The following is an 8043-nucleotide window of genomic DNA, read 5'->3' as shown; positions in this document are numbered from 1 at the left end:
AGATGCAATATGCAGTATTCCTTAGGGTCTTATTTTGTAAACACTGGAGAGGTTCCACAAGGTAAAATTATCACTGCAAAAAATTATGAAATGAGTAAAAGCTAAAATAATGGCTGTCGTCCTTTAAGCATTTACTGTCTGCTGAGCACTGTGCTGAATAACTGCACATTATTCACATTATTTTCAAAATGACCTTAGGAGGTAGTATTACTTTCTACATTTTACAGATGAGAAATTGAAGCTCAGAGACTTTAGACACATACTTAATGCTTCAACTTCCAAAATGAACTTTTAGCTTCAAAAATTCATTTTCATTGAATAGCTTTTGAATAACCTTGTGCCCTAAGGACTGTTTACAATCCAGCCATCATCCTTTGGTGTGGTTGCATTTTCTCATTTCCCCAGAAGAGGGCTGCCTCACCCAGCTACTTGCAGATTTTTTTTTTTTTTACTTGCAGATTTTGATCTGAGGATTCCTGAAACAATCAAATTACCACCTCATAATTCTGCCAGAATGTTTGAGAGAAAGATGTCCTATCCCTGAGTCCCTGCTTGCATGAACCATTCAGTTTTGTAGGAGAAGGGGAAGGAGCATGGAAGCAGATAAGTCTTGTCAGAGGAAATTATTAATGATGCTACACCCACGTTCCTTTACATTCAGTATTTTTAGACTTCACATGTTATTTTTCAACACTAATAAGTTTTATTTTATTTTCTCCTTTCTATTATATACAAAAACTTCTAGAAAATATAGAAAAGTGTTACAAGAAGTACTGTTAATCCCACCATCCATAAAGAAATCTGAGAAATTTTCTTAAATTTTTTTTAGCATAGCTGGGGTCATATATAGATATAATGGAGAGATTTTTTTTAAAACAGATGGAAAGTGTTCTTGGAGGAAAACATTAATAAAACTTTTTTTTATTATCTCCAGTGGGTCACAAAGATACCCCCTGGAGATAAAGTAGTCATCACAGTAGACATTTTCCTCCAAAGAGTTTACTCCAGCACAGGCAATAGGCATTAAATAGCAAATTACATGCACTGGGGAGAAAGAGCACTGTAGCAACCTGTGGCATCCTGAGCTAGTCCACGGAGACAAGGGATGGTTGGAAGCTCTTTCCATAGCATCTGGAACATTAGTAGACAGGGACAAAGATCTACTTAGTGAATGATTCATAGCTTTAACATGAATCTTAAATTATCTTTTTTCTTTTCCTGTGTTTCTATAGGGCCCAGTGTGGTGGTATGTAAAGACATGGGCTTGAACTAAGCAGACTTAAGACTAAATCCTGAGCTTGCCAAACACTGTGGCAATAATAATGACTACTTATCTATTTAGTATCTGCTGCACCAGCCAGACACCAGAAGCTTTGTATTTAATCTTCCCTCTATCCCATACTGCAAAAATTCCCTCACTGCTCTAAGCCCTATCTCTGAAATGTGAATTCTTCATCCTACAATACTGTTGTGAGGATCACTGGGATGACGCATATAAAGCACCTACAGTTACAGTTCAGTCGCTCAGTCGTGTTCGACTCTACGACCCCATGGACTGCAGCACACCAGGCCTCCCTGTCCATCACCAACTCTCTGGAGTTTACTCAAACTCATGTCCATTGAGTCGGTGATGCCATACCCTGCTTATTTGACTTATATGCAGAGTATTTCATGAGAAATGCTGGGCTGGATAAAGCACAAGCTGGAATCAAGATTGCTGGGAGAATTATCAATAACCTCAGATATGTGGATGACACCACCCTTATGGCAGAAAGTGAAGAACTAAAGAGCCTCTTGATGAAAGTGAGAGAGGAGAGTGAAAAAGTTGGCTTAAACATTCAGAAAACTAAGATCACGGCATCTGGTCCCATCACTTCATGGCAAATAGATGAGGAAACAATACAAACAGTGACAGACTAATTTTTTTTGCTCCAAAATCACTGCAGATGATGACTGCAGCCATGAAATTAAAAGACGCTTACTCCTTGGAAGGAAAGTTATGACCAACCTGGACAGCATGTTAAAAAGCAGAGACATTAGTCAACAAAGGTTCATCTAGTCAAAGCTATGGTTTTTCCAGTAGTCATATGGATGTGAGAGTTGGACCATAAAGAAAGATGAATGCCAAAGAATTGATGCTTTTGAACTGTGGTGTTGGAGAAGACTCTTGAGAGTCCCTTGGACAGCAAGGAGATCGAACCAGTCCATCCTGAAGGAAATCAGTCCTGAATAATCATTGGAAGGACTGATGTTGAAGCTGAAACTCCAATATTTTGGCCACCTGATGTGAAGAACTGACTCATTTGAAAAGACCCTGATGCTGGGAAAGATTGGAGGTGGGAGGAGAAGGGGACAACAGCCTATTACACACCTTTTCAAACTTAAGTAATAGGTGATAAAGACCTTGGTCAACTAAAGATTGAGACACTGCATTCCTTTTTCAAGAAAATTACTGAATAACACACTATCTTGGCTGGAGGTCATGAGGAGTTAGCAGTAGAGCAATAAATTCCCTGTGCTCAATCTCTCTTTTCGTAATTATTTCCAAGTTGCAGTCCTCAATTTCATCTGTATTTGTTTCTAATGAAAACAGTGGTGAATTTACATTGTAGAATTTTGTACATTTGACTTTTCCATAATCTGGAAATAATTTTAAAAACATTGCTCATTGGCTGTAGTCTAACAGTAATCCCATTACTCTTTAAAGTCAACACACTGTCTGATGCATCAAACCTGGCCTGGCGATCTGTTTCACGCTTGATAATGTACAAGTTTCAATGCTATTCTCTCAGATCATCCCACCCTCGCCTTCTCCCACAGAGTCCAAAAGACTGTTCTATACATCTGTGTCTCTTTTGCTGTCTCGCATATAGGGTTATCGTTAACCATCTTTCTAAATCCCATATATATGTGTTAGTATACTTATTGGTGTTTTTCTTTCTGACTTACTTCACTCTGTATAATAGGCTCCAGTTTTATCCACCTCATTAGAACTGATTCAAATGTATTCTTTTTAATGGTTGAGTAATATTCCATTGTGTGTATGTACCACAGCTTTCTTATCCATTTGTCTGCTGATGGACATCTAGGCTGCTTCCATGTCCTGGCTATTATAAACAGTGCTGCAATGAACATTGGGGTACACGTGTCTCTTTCAATTCTGGTTTCCTCGGTATGTTCATCATTACATTTAATTCGAGGCGTGTGGTGGGCTACAGTCCATGGGGTCACAAAGAGTCAGACATGACTGAAGCAGCTTAGCATGCCCTTAGCATATAATTAGGTTCAAATATTCATGTGCGTGTGTGTGTACACATACAAATGGGTTGAATTGTGTTCCCCACAAAAAAATTCATATGCTGAAGTGCTAACTTCCAGCCTCTCAAAATATGACTATATTTGGAAATAGGGTCTTTAAACAAATTAGGTTAAAATGAAATCATTTGGTGGGCCCTAATCCTATATGACTGGTCTTTTAAGAGGAGGTTAGAAGAAAGGTATTTACAAAGGGGTGATCATGTGAAGACACAGGGGAAAGATGGCCATCTAAAGCCAGGAAAGAAGCCTCAGAAGAAACCAATCTGCTGACACCTCTATCTCGGGCTGGCCTCCAGAGCTGTAGGAAAATAAATGTTAGTTGTTTTAGTCACCCAGTCTGTGTACATCTATCTTCTTTCTCCTCCGCCTTTTCCTTTGTCTTTTACCTTCTCTCAATAGTTTCATGGGACAAATTTTTCTTGAGAAATAGTCAGGTACTTAATCTGTTCTTGCAAACTGCTTATATTTATTGGGGCTGTCACAGTGACAGTGGAAATAATACAACACAATTCAGATGAATGACACTATTTATCTGTCAGAAGTTTCATTAGAATATCTCGACTTCTTTGTACACCTTGGAACTTTCCTTGTGGTCTCTTGTGGTGTCATCATTTTAAGAGAATTTAGGAGAAAACAGATTTTTAAATTATTTTATGAAAGTATAGTTGATTTACAGTGTTTGTTAATTTCTACTGTGCAGCAAAGTAATTCAAAGGTGTTCATTCCTTTTTATATTTGTTTCCATTAATGTTTATCCCAGGATATTGAATATACTTCCCTGTGCTATACAGTAGGACTTCATTGTTTATCCCTCCTATATCTAATAGTTTGCATCTGTTAATCCCAAACTCCTAATCCATCCCTCTCACACTCTCACCCCTCCTTGGCAAGTCTGTTCTCTATGGCTGTGAGTATCTTTCTGTTTCATAAATAAGTTCGTTTGTGTCATGTTTTAGATTCCACATCTGAGAAGGTATCTGAATTTTTAAAAAATAGGCAGTGAGAATAAGAAAGAGGCAATGAGAATGAGAAGAAAGTAAGGGAAAAGTGCAATTCTTACATGACTTTTCTTCATACACAAAGTTTTTGTGTTTCTTTTTTTTAAATCTTCCTAACATTTTACAAATTTAGAGGCCAAAGTATGGAACAGTTAATTAATTATCTCAGGTGATGTGACCAGGAATCAGAGCTGGATAGCTGTAGCTCAGAGTAACACTGGGGACTTCCCTGGTGGTCCATGACTAAGACTCCACACTCCCTGATCCCTTTTAGTTGCATCATGAGAACTCTTCAATCCCTGACTGGGGAACCAGATCCCACATGCCACAACTAATAATTCTCATGCCATAACTGAAAGATCCTGCATTCCACGACTAAGACCTGGCAAAGCCAAATAAAATGATAGTTAAATAAATATGTTTTAAAAAGTAACATCAGCCTTTTATCTTCCCAATCAATGTTCTGTCAATTTTTACAAGTTCCCTCACAAAACATGGTTTCCACTGTTTCTCCCTGGCCGGGTCACTTGTCGCTGCTCTTTCTGCAGCAGCCACCGTCCTTGCAGCCTGTGCTACACTGGATCACCAGACTTATCTTCCTCAAAGATCACTTTCATGAGAGTCACTTTCCTGTTTAACAGTCTTCAGTGACTCTCCACTGCCTGTGAGGAGGAAGACCCAAGTCCTCACCCCAGTCCAGACTGTCTGCCATGTCACATTCTTTTCAGTAGTAAACTTTCTGAGCTCTCAATTCTTGCAAAACCAGTCTATCCTTTAATTTTATTTTGTGCATTCCCCCAGTAGGTGAGTTTTTATCATGCAGTCAGTGACTAATCACATGTATATTGTGGAATATTGCATCTGAAGTGGGCAAAGGGAAAACGTGTGAACTTACACATTTACCAAGTATATTCTGGGCATCTATAGAGTCAGGCATGAGATGTTGGGAGGTAGGAGTTAAGAAGTGAAGTGAAAGCATTGCTCGCTCAGTTGTGTCTGATTCTTTGCAACCCCATGGACAGAGGAGGCTGGCAGGCTATCGTCCATATAGCCAGACCGTATGGCTAGACTGTAGCCTGCTAGGCTCCTCTGTCCATGGAGTTCTCCAGGCAAGAATACTAGAGTGGGTGGCCATTCCCTTCTCCAGGGGATCTTCCTGACCCAGGAATCTAACCTGGGTCTCCTGCATTTCAGGCAGATTCTTTACCATCTGAGTCACCCCAGAAACAGAAAACAACAGGTGGTTTTTGGAAGAAAGTATAGTTCCTCATTAGAAGAGAAGCAGAAAGGTAATTCAAGGTGCATTAGTTTCCTCTGACTGCTGTAGCAAATTACCACAAACTTGGTATTGAGATGGCAGAAATTTATCCTTTCAAGGTTCTAGAAGCCAAGTCTAAAATCAGTATCACTGAGCGGAAATCATGGTGATAGCAGGTCTCTTCTCCCTCTGGTGGCTCCAGAGGAGATCCCATCCTTGCTTCTTCCAGCTGCTGGTGGCTGCCAGCTTTCCTTGGCTTGTGGTCACTTCAGTCCAATCTCTGCCTATGTGGTCAATTGCCATTTCCTCTTCTGTGTGTGTCAAATCTCATTCTGCCTCTCTCTCTTTTTAAAAAGATTTATTTATTGAGTTTTTTGTCTATGTTCTTTCTTCATTGCTGTGCGTAGGCTTTCTCTAGTTGCAACGAGTGGGGGCTACTCTTTGTTGTGGTGCATGGGCTTCTCATTATGGTGGCTTCTCTTGTTGGGGAGCATGGGCTCTGAGCCTGAGAGCTTCAACAGTTGCTGCATGTGGGCTCAGAAGTTGCAGCTTGAGGGCTCTAGAGCACTGGCTCGGTAGTTGGGGCGCACAGGCTTAGTTGATTCGAGGCATGTGGGATCTTCTTGAATCGGGGTTTGATCCCATGTTCTCTGAATTGGCATGCATATTCTTAACCAGTAGACCACCAAGGAAGCCCCTGCCTCTCTTTTATAAGGACATTGGTGATTACATTTGTGGTCCACCCAGATAATCTAGGATTCCTATCTTAAGATCCTGAATTTAATCACAGAAGCCACACACAAAGCTTTTTTTTTTTTCCATATAAGATAATATTCACAGGTTCCGGAATTAGGATGTGAATACCTCTGAGGGGCCATTTTTCAACCTACTACACAAATCTGAAATAATAAAAGTTTTTAGAAGATTTTCACGTGTTAAAAATAGAGTACTTAGTACTAAGTAATAAGAATTTAAAAAAATTGATCTGTATTTTTAAATTCTCTAATGTAGTTGTATCATTTAGAAATTGTGTTCAACTACTTGTAACAACGCATTTCCCACTGTCTCTTTCAGAAATGGTAAATTAAACAGATACAAATTTAATTTTCTTTTATGAAGACCATTCAGTGGTAGGCAGTCCAGGGCTGACTAGTATGCAGGTTTAAGAAACCATCAGAGACCCAGTATATTCCCATGTTCATGCTCTACCAAACCTGGATTCCACCTTCAGGGTCACTTCATGGTCCAAGATGGCTGCTGGAGCTCCCGGCATTACATCCAGATCAGAATGACATCAGAAAGGCAGAACACTTTCTCCTTACATCTTAATGTCTAAACTATACTAGACACGCCCAGATGCAAAGTTGGAAAATTTAGTTTTCTACCTGGGCATATTATCCAATTCTTTTTTCATTTAAAAAAAAAATTTATTGTCGTATAGTTGATTTACAATGTTGTGTTAATTTCAGGTAAACAGTAAAGTGAATCAGTTATACATATATATATATGTACACTCTGTTTTAATTTAATTACTATTATTTGTTTTGGCCCTGTGGTACAGCTTATGGGATCTTACTTAGTTCCCTGATCAGAGATCAAACCCAGGCCCTTAGCAGTAGAAGCATGAAACCCTAACCACTCCACTGGACCACCAGGGAACTCCCAATCCACTTTTTTAGCTTCATTTTTTCATATAAATAAAAGTATTGAGTACAGTTCCCTGTGCTGTGCAGTCGGTCCCCCAATTTCTTTTTCTAAGAGAGGAGGAGGGACAGATATTGAAAATCAAAAACATTTTTTTGAGCAACATCTGTATATAAAAGCTCAGCTTGGAGCAGAAGTGTGTTATGATGGTCTCTGCCCTCAAGTGACTTGAAATCTAGTCAGGGAGACAGAGTGGATAAATACAAGATTTTTAAAAATACACTTAGTATCTAGTGAGTGATATAGTCTGAAAAATGTGAAGCAAATTGGCTTTAGAAACACCAGATGAATGAGGGAGGATATTCCAACTGCAGTTCATCATGAGCAAAAGTATAAAAGCATGACTGTTCCTGAAGTGATTGGTAAACACTTTGAGAACTATTTGGTTAGCTACATGTATGGAGGAAAGCAGTGTCCCACAGTACGGTCCCTCCCAGAGAGAGGAAGGAAGGGGTCCAGTTTTATGTACAGTGAAAGAAATAATAAGAATAGTTAGCCTGTTCCAGGAACTCTGTGAAAATCTTTACAAACATTTCACATTCTTGTAACAATTCTGCAAGGTCAGAACAGTATTTATTTATTGAATTTTGGTCTGCTCAGCATTCCTTATTTCCAATCATAGGCATGGACACATTCAGAAGCTCAAACAAGCAGACTTTCTCCTAGAAATATGGATCTTGAGTAGTGACACATATGGATGGAATGAGATTATTGGCTCATTAAGTGGAGGCACCGTTTGGAAAGGTGCACAAGTGGCCGCTACTG

The sequence above is a fragment of the Cervus canadensis genome, chromosome 7 (assembly GCF_019320065.1).
Source record: "Cervus canadensis isolate Bull #8, Minnesota chromosome 7, ASM1932006v1, whole genome shotgun sequence".
Lineage (NCBI taxonomy): Eukaryota > Metazoa > Chordata > Mammalia > Artiodactyla > Cervidae > Cervus > Cervus canadensis.
The sequence above is the reverse complement of the archived record's forward strand: the minus strand, read 5'-3'. Positions refer to the sequence as shown.